This window comes from Drosophila teissieri, chromosome 3L (assembly GCF_016746235.2).
Source record: "Drosophila teissieri strain GT53w chromosome 3L, Prin_Dtei_1.1, whole genome shotgun sequence".
Classification (NCBI taxonomy): Eukaryota; Metazoa; Arthropoda; class Insecta; order Diptera; family Drosophilidae; genus Drosophila; species Drosophila teissieri.
Window position 1 is genome coordinate 13,383,429 of NC_053031.1, and position 15,088 is coordinate 13,398,516.

Here is a 15,088-nt window from a genome sequence, read left to right on the forward strand (position 1 = left end):
ATCTGAGATCTCTCTCCTGCTCAGCGAGAGTATTTTTGCACAAAAAGCCGAAGTGTGCGCTCGTGCCTCGGCTGTTGCACACAATCACACTTACTTCGTGCACGGCACGCTGTTAGCTCGCTTCGGCACTTAACAGCGGCTGAGAATCGACTTTTGAAGTTCGTGGCGTACACAGATACAATACAGCGTTAGTTCGAAAAAAATCGTGAACGTGTTTGGACACGTTGTGGAGCGCACCGTTACTTCCTATAGCAGACAGCTCAGCAGATTCGCGCGTGCAAATTCTCACCCTTCTCTTCTTCCTCCTCTCCCACCCACCACCGCCATCGGTCGCTGTTCTAGCTGTGGTAGCTGTTGTAGCTGTGGTAGCTGTTGTTGTTGTGCGGGCAACTTGCTTTTGGGGGCGGGGCACGCGGGTCATCGCAAATAGCCAAATCGTCAATCGTCAATCGTCGTCATCGGCGAAACGTGTGTGCAGAATTAATGAAATGCCCGCGCCGCTTCATCAATGAAAACAAAAAGCGAGGAGGAGACTATCCGCCAAATAGTATCTCAAAGATTTGTAGCTGTGCTTTCGGTTAACGTTGTGTTTGGGCCAACAATTTTGTTTTGACAACAGTGCGTGCTAACGAACCAGCCCCGAATTGCCAAAATTATCGCGGTAAGTCCTCCCTTTGGGGCTTAATCCTAGTGTGTTGTTGTGCTGCTTAGCTTAGTACTGGTATCGATTATTTTAATTAGTAGGTTATATTTATATTTTGTATTTGGTGCGTAAATACTATAGGCTTAAACATGTACTAATAACCATTTGTGTTTAATAAAAAACGAGTTGTTAGTGACGAAATATAAAAGCATGCTATATAAAAGTGCGATAACGGTATTTTAGTAATATTTGATTTGATAACAATCTAATTTTATTCAATAATCTCTAAACAAACAAGTCAGAAAACTATAAAACTAAAATTTACACTCATAAGAAAAGACTGTCAATACATCTCTCTAGTTCTGATAAACTGGAATGTTTTACTATTACTAAGAAAATACTGTTAAAATTAGGAAAAACTCGTAACTGATGTTGGCCCTTATCAGATGAAACCGTTACACTTTATGAGAGCCTCTTTAAGGCCCGAAAAACGCCTTGACAGCAGCATGACATTCTCTTTTCCCTCTTCTCTGTTGTTTCAATGTGCGATCGATAAGTTTTATGAGTTTTCGTTGTGAAATTTTGAAATCATTAATTATGTCTCGGGCCGCAGACTCGGTCGCAGTTTCCGTCCAGGTCCCCAGCCCCCCTCAGCCCCCCAGCCGTCGTCCCATTTTGGGGTTTCTGTCTGGGGAACAGGTTTCGTTAGAGCGAAAAACTTAAAGAACTTTTCGAGGTTCGAGGTTCGAGGTGTGCGATTCCGGGAACTTGTTAGGTGCTGCCTGGACTCGTGTTTGCTCGCCCCTCTTTATGGAGATGTGGATCTTTATGAATGAACGAGGTGGGGCTCAGTTCGGGCGCTGGGGCAGCTGGGCGGCTGGGCGGTCAGAATGTCTCGTGTTGTGGGCCTTTCTCGTTGACACTTTTGAGGAATGTCGGCTTGGTCCCACTGGCTTGCCCAAGCCTGGCCAACTGGGAATGGGTTAGACGTGAGCTGGCATAAGTCTAGGAAGCTGGGATGTACTAAAGTTCGAAGAATTCTAAATGGGAATAGAGTTTGGGCAGAACTCTAGATAATTTCGAGGGAAGTGGCAGTAGGAGAACACTTTTAGTGGTATTGTGCCAAACATGCGTTGACTTTAATGTGGTATAAAGGTTTTAGAGTTACAGTTTTTTGTATAAGTATTCCATAGCAATATTCCGTATTTGTAAACTATTTTCAAGATGATCACCCAAAGAAGCAACCTTTTTTAGATACATGCTTATCTTTATTTGCGCCTTCTATTCCGTTTTGCCCATCTACTGGTGACCTTCATTATCTCCATCCGAGAACAGCCTCGAGGCGAAATCTTAAAGCAAATCCCCACTCATTAAAGCTGCCAGCCTCCGTTGTTATCAGGCCCCAAATCCCCACCGAAAACGCCAAGGCCGAAGCAGAAAACTTCCAACCTGCATTAGCTAAGCAGACAACTGCTAGCTGGCTCTGAAACAGAAAACTTTTTAATTACCAACAGGAAAAAACATTTAAGATAAAAGCCAGGTAACATGGGGGCAGGTGGCACAGACCACTACGCCCCCGCCCTCCCTCCTTTACATAAATTGAAATTATGGCAACTGTTCGACTCGAGACCATCCGTTTTGGTTGAAGATGAAGAAGAAGAAGAGTCTGAGCCAAAATCGAAACTTTTACTTCTCTCCACTGACCCGAAGGAATTCGTATTTATGACCTTCGTAAATAAAAAACCGAAGGAATAAGCAGCAGCTTTTAGCCATCTCAGAGCTACACATTTTGCCGCTTAAATATTTTCTAACCATTAGATAAACAAATAGAACGGGGAGATGAAGATGGATACAGCAAGAACCTGAGGTAGAAAAGAAGAGAAAAGAAAAGAAACGATAAGAACGAAAATATCTTTCAAGTACAATGTTAGGTAAATATAAACAAAACTTTACGTCTTTGGGTCCCACACTTCTTTTTACAACCTTCTCCACTCTCAGATGCTGCACTTTGGCTGTTGCTGCTGTGTTGGTTGTCTTTTTTAGCTACTTAAAGCTTTTAGAGCGGCAGCAAGATGTAATATAAATTACATTAGCTAAGTGCCAGGCGGCAATTAAAAACAAAAAATACTCGTGAAGTTTTCCTCCGCCTTTGTTGTTGCTGATAATGTTGTTAATGATGTTGCGGCAGCATCTTCAGCAGCCAGCCCCACTCTCATTCCCATTCCCATTCCCGTCCGCATCCCATCGGCATCATCATCAGTGGCATCATCATTAAGAACATCATTGCCACCATTAGCAGCATCATTAGAACGTCAACTTAATCAAGGTTAAAAAGCATGTGGCGTGCCTGCCCCAAAAATCGAGGAAAACTCAAGAGATGCGGGAGCTGCCATCTCCCTCTTTCTCTTTTTATGTGGGGTATATGTATATATATATCTTCGATTCTGTAATTATTGACGCCGACGATGTCTTCCACGTTAGACACAGACATAAACATAAACATATTGCGATGACTGAGATTCGGTAAGAATTTTCCGTTTAATGCGATTAGGGAAAGTTATGCAAGGATTGGGCAAATTATGTTGGCTGTTGGCTAACATGGGGTAATATTTTTTGGAGCTCTGTGCGATGAGGTAATTGTAGTGGTAAAAATAAATGGCAGCTAATTGGACGGAGCAGAATTAGGAGTGGAAATGTTGATTAATGCAATGATGATTTATAGCTAGGCAATAGAAAGGAACCACTTTATAATGACCAGTATAATCTACCACAGAGAAATAAAAAACGCAATACCCCGATGATTCAATATTATCAGATTTAGCAAATCTTACCACTGATATTTTCATAACCCTCGTTGATTTTTCACTTTTCAATTCAACCACCAAGCACAAACATTTCATCGCCCAACCCTATCCTATCATCAAGATACAATCGAGATTCTGCTGCCTTGACATTTATAATGCCAAGCGAATACTTGAAACTCTAATAACCCCAGAAAATCACCCCAAATTACAAGTACGAAACTGAGTTCCCCCGAATGACCACCATTAGGCCTGAAATCAAAACATTTTACAACAGCAATTATGTGATTTTTTGTAGTCAAAGTCAAAGTAATTTCTATTTCTATTTTAATAACTAATAACTAGGCCCCGTGGCCAAGCCAAGTCCATTAAAAGCAAATATCTCTAGAGATTTACTTTGCAATTAAATCGGCAACAAACTGCAAATGAACCGAATCGAATCGAATGGAATGGAATGGAAATGCGAGAGATGGAGCAGGCTCCATTATATGGGCATTATCTGGCTGCCCATAACTATCGGCTCCATCATAAATTTAATTAGCATAATTGACTCTGCGAACGGATGTTCTTTTTCGATTTGTGTTTTCAAAATTTCGCTCACGTAGTGGCAATTAAAAATGGGCTGGCAGCTTTCGGGTGCCATATGCGCGGTTTCGCCCACCTCATCAGCCCAAAATATTGAAGATCAGGTGCGGGAAATGCGAGGAGAAAGGTGTGAGAAAAGCTGGCAGCAGCTGGTGAAACGTGCCATTGACACTTTCGAGAGCGAGTTTATGAACATGCCCAGTACTTGCCACTCAAATCGAAATATCGAAATCAAAATAAACTATACCCGTACCCGTTTTCACCTAGTTCTGAATGCTTCTATTCTATTTTATTCTGTTCGTTGATGTTTATATTTAGCCCATGCTCGGCTGATGAACCATACAAACAGTATTTCATTTTCCAGTTTCACTTCCTCTGCCCCAGTAATATTCTATGCGTCATTTGGCAAATGAGTGGAGTCGCTGTGGAGTGGAACGCCGGTTATCTTGTGTTTACCTTTGGGCGATAAGGCGCCAGCCGATAAGATAGAGCCACTCTGGATCTATGCCTCGATAGGGTGTGACTTGGCTTCGATTTCTGATTTTCCACACAAAAGGAATCCGCTGCATTCGTGATACGAATGTGCTGTTGTGCAAGCTGCTGCTGCTGCTGCTGCTGCTGCCATGGAAATGGATCGGCTTGGGGAGTTGTGGAACTAATGGACTGTTTACGTATTTATGGGCCCTGAATGTTGGTCAATATTTGTGGTTTTCGTGGGCGTTGGGGCCGTTGAGGGGCCAAAGGGAACAAAGCCAACTCACTGGGAGGAGCTCAATGGAAAGACGTCAAAGCCTACTTATTGTTCTTGCTGGCGAATGGAGTGGGGCACATAATGTGGAAATAATTTATAGATAGGATAAGCCCATAAAGAAAGAATTCGTTGATTAAGAGTGCTGCGACAGTGAGGGCTGATGATTCAGGTATGTCATTTTCTATTTCGAAAACGCAATTGTGCCACTGCAGTTCATTGCAGTCGTTGCAGTATTAATAAACTAATGTCACAAGTCCACACTCATTTGCTTATATTTTGGTTTCTTAACCATATATATTTATCCTAAGGTGTAAATGTCTAAAAATAATTTAAAGGAAAATAAACACATTTTCCAACAGTACAATTCAGTTCCCAGACATGAGCTTCCATAGCTGATTAATGAACTCATTGCTCAAGAGATAATCGTTCGGCTAATTTCGCATTAACTAAACTCACATGTTTTTGAATATTTCAGGGCCAGAAAGGCCAAGTTCCGCCAGAAACATCTGTGCCGAGTGTCAAAATGTAAACTTTGCTCAACAAATATGTACATAATGACTCGCTATGGCCAAACACAACAGACAACAGCCAAAATCCATTAATATAACGCGGAACCATTTAATAGTCCGAAAAACTAGCATGACGACAAACAGAACATGATCCATAAAATCGAGATCGGGCGAGACAGAAGCGAGTAAGTTACAAATATGCAAAATTTTAAAGTTAGAAGACACCAGATACAGATAGATGAATTCCGAGATAGATAGATAGATAGATTGTGTTTCGGCCGCATTGGAGACGCCCACAAAAAAGTCTGGGCATAAATAAGAGCAAACGTCACATGAAATGTGAGGCAGAGCTGGGAAATAAATATGAAAATGGGCTGACAACAACAAATTTATATGTATTTACATTTGTTTTGTGCTGTGCGGTTCTCTTTTAAATTTATGGGCTTATTGATACTCTCGGGGGCGGGAGGCATCCAAAATTTGCTTTATCAGCATGTCAGAAAGGCGAGCAAGAAAGCCCCAAACCGCAATCTGTAAAAATGTTCTCAGCGAAATGATTTAGCTTTCTATCTGTATCTCTGTGTGCACTGTGTCTCTCAGCTTTCATTGTGTTTTCCCTCGGTGTTTTGAACAATTCTGCCTAGTCGAGCAAAAATATGTCAAAACAAATTGGCTGACTTTGTTTAGAATAGGTAGAACAGAGAAAATTCACGTGATAATGAAAAATATATATTTTTTTCACTTGCATATAATATTCTGAGCTGGTTAACTTGTAATACTCTACACATAGTTTTGTACAAACAAATGCAATTACTGGCTGCAGATTTAGGCTATTCAATTAACTTTTGTTTTATTGTGCGTAATGACTTGTGACACTCCCCTCTGCGAGTTCAACGAACTGTGGCCTGGATTCCTTGGATAACCCGCGAAACCTTCACCTGGCCCGGCACTTCTGCGTAATTCTTTGGTTCGCACCATTTAGTGGCCATTTGATTTTGCATATCAATTAACGAGATTGAGCTGCCTCGGGGGCAGTATTTTAGTATTTCGGTTCGGTTCGGTTCGGTTAATCAGAGTTGTTGGCGATACAACGATTAATTAAAGCCTCAAGTCTCTGAATGGCTCGTTTACGGTTTCGACCTTGCTGACTGCCTAGACAAAAAGATCATTAGTTAGAGCATCAAATAAAACGGTTTGATTACCCATAATTATAGCTTACCGAAAGGGGGGGCAAAAAATGACGGTGGTAAACATTTTGTCGCCTTCGGATTTGATGCCTTCATTAGGAGCCAGAATAGAATAGACAGAAACTTTGGCTGATTATGTTGTGCCACACGGCGTATGCATAATCGTATAATTAATTGCCATAAATGTTAATTGCGCATACGCCACGTTGCGGCAATTTATCCTTTTAATAAAAGGGTTCCCACGCCCACACTTCCCCCACCTCCATCTCTGTGTCCTTTCTGCCGAAAGTTTTGCCAGTTAATTAAGCAAGTATTTCCCGCTTCTTTTCGTGTTTACCCAGTTAATTTCTATTAAGTTTTGTTGACATGTTCGTTGTTTACCTATAAGCTAGTTTCCTAGCTGCGACAAATTAACTTGCTTCGTGTTAAAGTTTCTGCGGTTAAAGTTGGTTCTGAGAAGTTGAACAACTTATTGGATTAGTCAGGTGTTTGAAGACGAATTAATGAGCTTAGAAACGTTACAAGTTGAAACAAGAAAAGGCAGTGAAATGGGGATAACATAAAGTAAAAGTAGAGAATAAAGAATATTTATTTCAAGTTTTATGTCATAAGCATTCTATTGATTTAAAAGGAACTCCGTTATATTTAAGCACTGTTTTTGTACATAATTCGCATTCAAGTTTCGAACTTTGCACTTCCGCAATGAAACTTGGAATTTCATAATTTTATGAAAGAAACTTCCATACCAGGAAGCAATTTCGGAAAATATCAGTGCTTCAATCCCATTTGAAGTCTTTCCTACGAGCTCCGACTATTGCATTGATTGCCTGTTGCTGTTGGTTTAACCCAAATAATTTTCGAGTCAAGCAAACAGAAAATCAACAAACAAACAAACAAACAAACAGACAAACAAGCGCAGGCCAAACAAACAAAATGAACAGCAAATCAGCAAAAACTCGAATGTAAGTAAAATCAATAGTACGTTTAGGGTAACGCCCCCTCTTCTATAGATTCTCCCCCTTTCTTGACCTACGAGTATCTTTATCTATCTCTGGATTGTGGAACCCCTTTTAAAGCGAGAGAGTGAAATTTTTTTCGATCCAAAGCTCGAAGTTCGAACTGTTTGCTTTTAATCAAGTTTCACAATATTTATCTAATGTGTGCTCAAGTCGGACTAATTAATGGGTTAGGGCGGTCTGGATAGTTCATTTGAATATTTAACGATTGGCGGGCAGCGGTCGCCAAGGGGGCGTGGTCGCTCGGGGGGCGCCACCTGTCCGCCACAATTATTAATCAATTATGCAAAGTTCTCTGGGGTAAACTCCTAGCTCAGCGCGGAACTTCAGCTGTTGAAATATTTGAGATTCGTCCAACTCACCTTGTGAAACAACAACAGAAATGAAGTCATTAGATGGGCCAAGATTCAGACTACAGCGAGTATTTGAATGGCACTTTGCAAAACAAGTTTCGCTTTGTGTGCCGGAACGAGCGATCAACACGTAAATGTGAAGCGTAGCAAAACGCTTGAAAAAAGTAAATAAATAAATATGTGAGAAGAAAAATGAAAACTTAAATGCAAATGCGACTGGCTTTAATTTTCAGCTAGAAGGCTGTGAGAGAATTTGAATGATGTAATAGGTGAGCTCAACTTGCGAAGTGACTAACGAAAGCCAGTTAAACTGGCGACTTTGCCTGGGAGACCTCATAACCTCCAACTGTTCGTTCTAATTTCAAAGTTATATAGTAAATAGTAGGTAATTCTGTAAGGTTTTACTTACAATCCAGATATTTTTCTGCATGTATCTAGACTCCGCAATAAAGGCAATTAAAGCTGCAGCCAAAGGCGAACTTAAAGTGTCTCCGAAGCCAAGCATAAATGTGCTAAAAGGTTAGAGTGCGGGCAGGATATCCCTAGGAGCTACATATGTACATAGGAGCTACACACACTGCGTCATGTGAAATAAAATGCTAAAGTTATTCATTTTGCAAATAAGCAGGGTAAATATTTAATTAACAACTCAGCAGGCAAACAAAAGGGGGCGAGGGGCGGGAAGTGTGTCTCACATTTGCGACGCGGGTCTAAGGTTTCCTGCTCGCTGAGGGTAATATAATATTTATTTATATGCCGCACAGCCAAAGTCACCTACAAAACGAGACGACAACGGCGATGACGACGCCCTAGGAATTGCGGCAAATTTTATGTTTCTGTACCATTCCGGACTGTCTCTCTCTCTCTTTCTCTCACTCACTCCCTGTCTCTTTCCTTGGGTGTGAGTCAATGACATGTACGAAAAGAACTAGCTTCCTCGGGGGATCTTGGGGCCTAAGGTGTGCGCCATGGACAAAAGGCTACTCGGGTATCTACAGGATACATAAGTATTTATAAGATACAGGTGTTTTCGAATTATTTCACATTTATTTTTGCAAAATCCATAAATATGTATAGTATATAAATTATAATTTTAAATATTGCATAAATAAGCGTATGCTTTTAATATGAAATATTTATTATATATGTTTATATGGTGTATTACATATATTTCGCGCACCTTTCGAGCTCGCTGTGCGTGCTCCCTTTGTGCAGGGCAATATTAAACATTGTATCGCTTGAAGTCTGATTTCATTTGGCGGCTCTAACTGAGGAAAGGAGCCCCAGACAGGGACTAAATAGCTTACTACAGCCCCAACCTGAACTAATTAAATTAGTGTAGTCTGCAGAAAAAGGTTTTTCCAGTGGCGGCAGTTGTTGTTGGCGGGCCTTTAATTGCTTTTGTGATGAGTCTTTAAAGCTGAACTGTGGACTCGGTCGATAAGGTGGCTAGCAAAATTAAGCAATTAATGGCGAATTTGTTTATGGTTCCACAGGGTCTTACACATCCTTACACATGCACGGGCAAAAAAATACAAACAGGAAAAGTGTTGGGCTTTCGTCATTGTTTCAATGTTTTATGAGTGCTCGTAAACGGACGGGAAATGCTCTTATTGCTTTCTTTTTTTTCTGCCTCCTTGAGGATTGGGCTAGCTATTAAAATGTCATCATGCATCGGCCAGGATGGAAAATGGAAAACGGAGAGTTGTGTGGGCCAAGTGAACTGTAAGTCAGGACACGCAAGTCCTGGGCCTCCGAGACGCCCGGTTTTATCGACTGGGAGAGAGCGATTCCTGGGCGTATTTATTATTTAACACCTAGAAACCTAAGCGGGAAATGGCTATAAAATTGTTGACCTTTTTTTCCCTACTCATCATACTTTCTTTCTTGGCACACGCGTCTCGTGGCTCATGCAAAAGTTTCCCAGCCCATCTTGGGAGGTCCAAAAAAATAAGTCTTTGCTTTTACGACCTAGTCGGTACTCCAGTTCGTTTTACGATTCAAGCAAACACACACAACATAGGTCGAAATATTTAAAAGTGCGCTTAATTATGCCCGCAAAAACGAAGGAGAAATAAACTTCGCATTAATGCCGAAAAAACTGCCAGAAACTCTAAAACGGCACACGGCCATTGGGTAATAAACTTTATTTGCCTTCGCTTCTGGGGTAATCAACAAAGTCTTCTATGTTGTATTGTACAAGAAGTATTCGCCTTGGGTGGCATTCTCAGAAAAATATCGCCAAAGCGAAAGGCGAGCATTTAAACCAAGTTAATAGGGCTAAGGCGGTGCCAACTTTGGTGGTTAAAAGTGACTTTCAACAGCAGAGAATGTGTTTCCTCTTAGTAGTAAGAACATAAGCAAAGATTTTTATATAATATAATGCATATTATTTTACATTTAATAGCTATCTTATTAAATTTTCTCACTTTTACATTTTTACAGATATCAAACATCTCGCCACATTAGCCGAAACACCTGCCGAGTAAATAAGGGTAAGTTCACACCGAGACTCAATTCCCAGCCATCTAATGGCATCTCAGCCGTCCAAGGCTGTTGTCGAACAAGTTGGCCGTTTGCCGGGGAAATAAGCTACATATGCTACATATTCTACATATTCCCTGGTAGTCCGCACCGTTGTCCATTGGCCAGTCAGGCCACCGATCATAGCGAGCACATTTGGAAAAGCGGGGACATGACAGGCCGAATGGTTGAGTCTGAGATCGCTGTGGCAATAACCATACTTGCGAGTATGCGAGTATATGTAGAAGTTCTGCAAGTGCAGTTAGACGCGAGACTCAGGTGATATATCTCACGACTCACGAAACTAGTTTACGCAACATGTGGCAATTTTGCATGCCACAAGAGGCCACAGAGGACGTGCCACACAGCGCACTGGGGAAAAGAAACCGAAACAAAAATTGACATTTTGACATGCGGCTTGTACCGGGCGGTACTTCAAGATTCGCCTCCGATAAACTACAAATGGTTGCACAGCGAAGAAGTTGGGCAGCACGGCGACCGGTTCGCCGGCGCTCAAAAGCAATCCGTAAAGTGTCTTTTAAATACAAATGTTATCTACCAAGTTCTGAGCACCGAGAATCGAGAACCGAGAGCCGAGAACCGAGTAGTCCAGACCAAGAAATAAAACCGTACGTGCCGCATTTGCTGGTGCTGTTTTTGTTGTCGCCGGTGCGATTTTTAATGGATTGACGGCAGACAACGAATGCACATTAGAAATCCAATCCTGGTCCAATGGTCCAGGTTTCCGTCCACTTTAGAGCAGTCCTGGAGATCGCGGGTCTCCCAAGTCATGCACACACATGGGTCCATCCATGTACCCGTCTGCATTTTCGCCAACCTCCAGTTTTCCCGCCCCGCTTTGCGTGCCAGGAAAATTGTCTTCGCTACTGCAATTTTCCTTTCTGGCTCTTGGCTTTTGCATTTCAAAAACTGGATGGGTCAGTGGCTGTGGAGTTTTATTTGGCACGTACGGCATAAAGTATCTGTCTGGGCTATCGCTTACCACCACCCTGCCACGCCCCCTGACAGCGAGGGGCGTGTGCGCCATTTCTTTTGAGGCAGTGTCTGCATATATTTGTTTAAATTGCATCGAGTGTTTGAGTGTTTGCCAGATACTTGATAAAACAAACTTCGTATTGGTTTCAGGTTTGGTCAACTAATTGGCGAGACCAGCAAAAGGTGGTTGCAGTAATTGCCCGGGGTGAAGTAATCGGAATGAGGTGATTGGATTAAAACGAATCCCTAAAATAATGTTTATTCTAATGTAATTCCCATACAAAAAGAAACCTCAAGAGTATATGATATAAATAATAAAATGGTTAACGGATTTATTTAAATTAGATTTGGCGGTGTAAAGTATTTGTTGTTTATATTGTTCACATTTTCCATTTAATTTGCAATGGTTAACCTTTCCCTATCTCATTTTACCAAAAATTTCCTCAGCAATAGAACATCTGCCCAAATCAAAGTAGGCAAGGTTGAATGTGAGTCGAGTTTCCGCCGTTTAATGGGCGCTAATAGAAACAACCTTCATCAAATCGAATCAAATGGGACAAAACGCTGCTGACAAAATGCAAGTCAATATGTCAGGCGACCAATCAACACTCGTAAACGAGAATGAAACGAAAATCAAAGCTAAACCGGAAAATTGTACAACGCCTGAACTGTCATAAATTCTTTTGATGACACTAATAAATAAATAAATAATAAAAGGGCTGCCGTTCGCCGTTGCCGTTCGATTCATTTTCAAATTCAAATTAGCGACATATCAAAAATGTGTCATCAGCAACGAAGACGGACCGACCACCACTACCCAGTGGGCCAAAGAGGGGGTGTAGTTGGGTATATAGGGCTAGGGAGCCGTAAAAGTTGAACAAAAGCTTTGCAAACCGACTGCCACAACCAACCTAGAGCCGGATAACAATCACACACCATAAAGTGTGTTAAAAAAAAGTTGCATACAGTCATAAAAAAAGTTGGATGCTGCTGCGGGCCAGTTGGAGTCATTAAAAGAAGCCAGCGACTATCAAAAACTAACTGGCCAGGGGACACTTTTTGCTCAAATGGGTAACCGTACTATATTGAAAAGCCTGTTTATCCTGGTAGGCCATTTCATATAGTTAGCACTGCTTTAAAACACTTTGTTTATATTTCAAGAATTAATGTGAAACTTAATTTTAAAAATGCGCTTAAACTGGCAATTACCATTTATTATTATCATTTCCCTGTTTTCCCTATTAATATTAACGATCACATTAAAGTCGGTGAAGTTTGATAGAACAACGTTTATACTATAAACTTGGCAACTAAGTGCTTAAGACTCGATGGTAAAAACTACACTTTATGTTGTATTTTTTTATGAGCTGTCGAATGATGATGTGAAATGATGATACATTTCAGCAGCATAAATCAAAATAAAAAGGCAATAAAAAATGGTAATGCAATTAGGAATATTATTTCCATTCATTTGGTTAGCACAGCCACTTCTTCCTTTTAAAAAATAGGGTATTTTTAAGGCTCGGCTTAATCAATTGCTCGTTTCCTACTCGTCTTATTGCAGTGTTTTTTATGTTCATTTTTGCACTGTCGTTCGGGTTGTAATTAAAACTTGTTGGCAGACTGTCAGGCAGCGAGTTAACAAGTCGGCGGCTCCACAGACGAGAGAGATGGTGGCAGTGGAAGGTGGGGATGAGCTGTGAGCTGCGAGCTGTGAGTTGGCGAAAATATTATTTAATTGTCAGGCCAGGCGCTAATTAAAGTCCAAGCCGGGCCGCCAAGTCTCTCGCCCATTTTGGCCATAAAGCCAAACACTTAACGATGCTCCACGACCATCTTCAGCCCGATATTTATGTTTATTGACTGGTGGGGCTGCTGCTTTGGCTGCTTTTGCTGGCAGGCTGGCTGGCAACTGACATCATCATCATCAGATGGAGCTCTGCGCTTTCCGTTGGAGAGAGCCAAGTTAGTCATAACACTTGGGAGCAATGTGGCCGAGAGTCTGCCTAGTGGAGATGTCAGACCGAGTTATGGAAATTGTTGCAAATTACTTATTTATTTATGCACGTGGCATCCACAGCCGCGTTTGTCGCCTGATTATGTGCTTATTTATAAGAGCCAGGTACACATAGGGATAAATGCGGGATTCAGCGACTGCCACTAATGAGATGCAGGCAAACGGCATCCGCGCTGCATATGAATATCAATTATGGGAGGAGGGGCCCAGCCCAGGCCATGATCCTCATGGCCGTAATCGCAACTCAAGGGGGCTGCCACGCCCCCAGCTCTGCCAGCTCTGGCAGCTGCCTCCTCCGCTTCTCCGGCTTTCGGGCCAAATTGAAGTGGCTGAACAGACGTCTAGACCAAGTACGCGATGCTATTCGGCGGTACGGTGGTCGTAACAAAGCTTTTAAGCCAAAATGTTTGCCCATTTGCATAGTAACAAAGGCCCGAAAGTGTCGGGGAATTTGAGTGCAGATAGTGCGGACAGCGAGCAGATAACTGATTCAAATGATTTTACAGCGAGTCCCTGGGAAGCACTTGGGTTTTTCGCAAATGGAAAGATTCTGAGCTCAGCTAAAAAAATATGTGAAATACATTTATATTTTAAAACTATATTAAATAAAAATGTAATTTAATATTTGTCTGCTTTGACTAGCATACAAATTTAAAGCTACTATGCTGTAATCCCTTGAGATAATATTACATGATACATTCCCCTACTTTCATGATTTAAGCTTTCGATTTAAATAACCTTCTTTGGGCCCATCTCAATTGACTTGATTGCAGATATCAAACGTCAAACCTCTTGGGTCATTTCGACACTTGACGACAACGCCCTTCTCAGGACCTGCTCCTTCAGATCCCTTAACCGGCCACGCCCTTTGGCCCAACGTCCCCCTTCGCAGTTCTGCTTATTTACAACTTGACATTTCACTTGCGATTCGCGGGGCACTTTTATGCGCTCCAATTGCATTTTATGACAGACAAAACTGACCTACTTAAGGCACTCTCCTACGCACACACACACACACACACACCCATACACACACAGAAAAGCAGCAGGGACACAGCTGCCACGCCCATTTCGTCCTTACTGGGTTTCTGTTTCTCTCTCCAGCGCATTATAAATTTAATGGGCTTGACCTTTTTTTCCTCGATGCTCGACCGCAATTCCAATAGATTGGCAAACTGAAATCTGAGTCCAGCGGAAATCGACATAAAATTTAACTAAAATGTCCTTAAGTAGCTCAAGTGCTCAAGGGGGGGCGAAATGGGCGGGGTGAGTGGGTAAGTAAGGGATGGGGCGAGTAAGCGAGTAAGTGAAGGATCCACAAGTGGGAGAAGTAAATTTGAAACTTTTCTATGGCCGAAGAAGATGCGCTTTAAATGGCTGGCAACTCTTTTATCTCGCTTTCTTGGCCGGCCAGGGTTGTCGCATTTCACGCTGGATGCACAGCGGCCATGGCCACGCCCCCGACCGCCTTTGCCATTGTCAATATCCTGGCAGCCATTTCCTGCTTTGTTTTGCTGGAGAGGTCGAACCGAACCGAACCGAACGCTTTTTGCCGCCACTGTTGTCCAGTCATGGGTAAAAATTTTTGTGACTGAAACTCTCAAGTAACTTGGCTCAAAGTGTGCTTTCTTTTTTCTTTATTTTCACTTTATCCGCCCACCGATGGCATTGAATAAGGCGTCCCCAACTAGAAGCAAAAACATTGAA

The 15,088-nt window shown here is 41.9% G+C and overlaps 1 protein-coding gene and 1 long non-coding RNA gene across 3 annotated transcripts in view; one reads left to right on the plus strand and one right to left on the minus strand.

Annotated features, from left to right (window-relative positions):
* The first annotated feature begins 528 nt into the window (after positions 1–528).
* The window catches only part of LOC122615634 (protein slit), a 51,658-nt gene continuing 37,098 nt past the window's right edge, over positions 529–15,088 (plus strand). Inside the window, exons 1-3 of the mRNA XM_043790653.1 lie at positions 529–661; positions 5,256–5,474; positions 10,291–10,340. The gene's annotated coding sequence lies outside the window, so the exon portion shown is untranslated. The remainder of the gene's footprint in view (positions 662–5,255; positions 5,475–10,290; positions 10,341–15,088) is intronic.
* LOC122615636 lies at positions 6,108–7,953 on the minus strand. Of its 2 annotated transcripts, none has more exons than XR_006325863.1 (3): positions 7,855–7,953; positions 6,509–6,566; positions 6,108–6,437 (listed from the first exon to the last, which is right to left on the minus strand). It is a non-coding gene; the product is annotated as an uncharacterized LOC122615636 (long non-coding RNA). The 2 variants fall into 2 exon arrangements; XR_006325862.1 differs by having other exon boundaries at positions 6,108–6,441.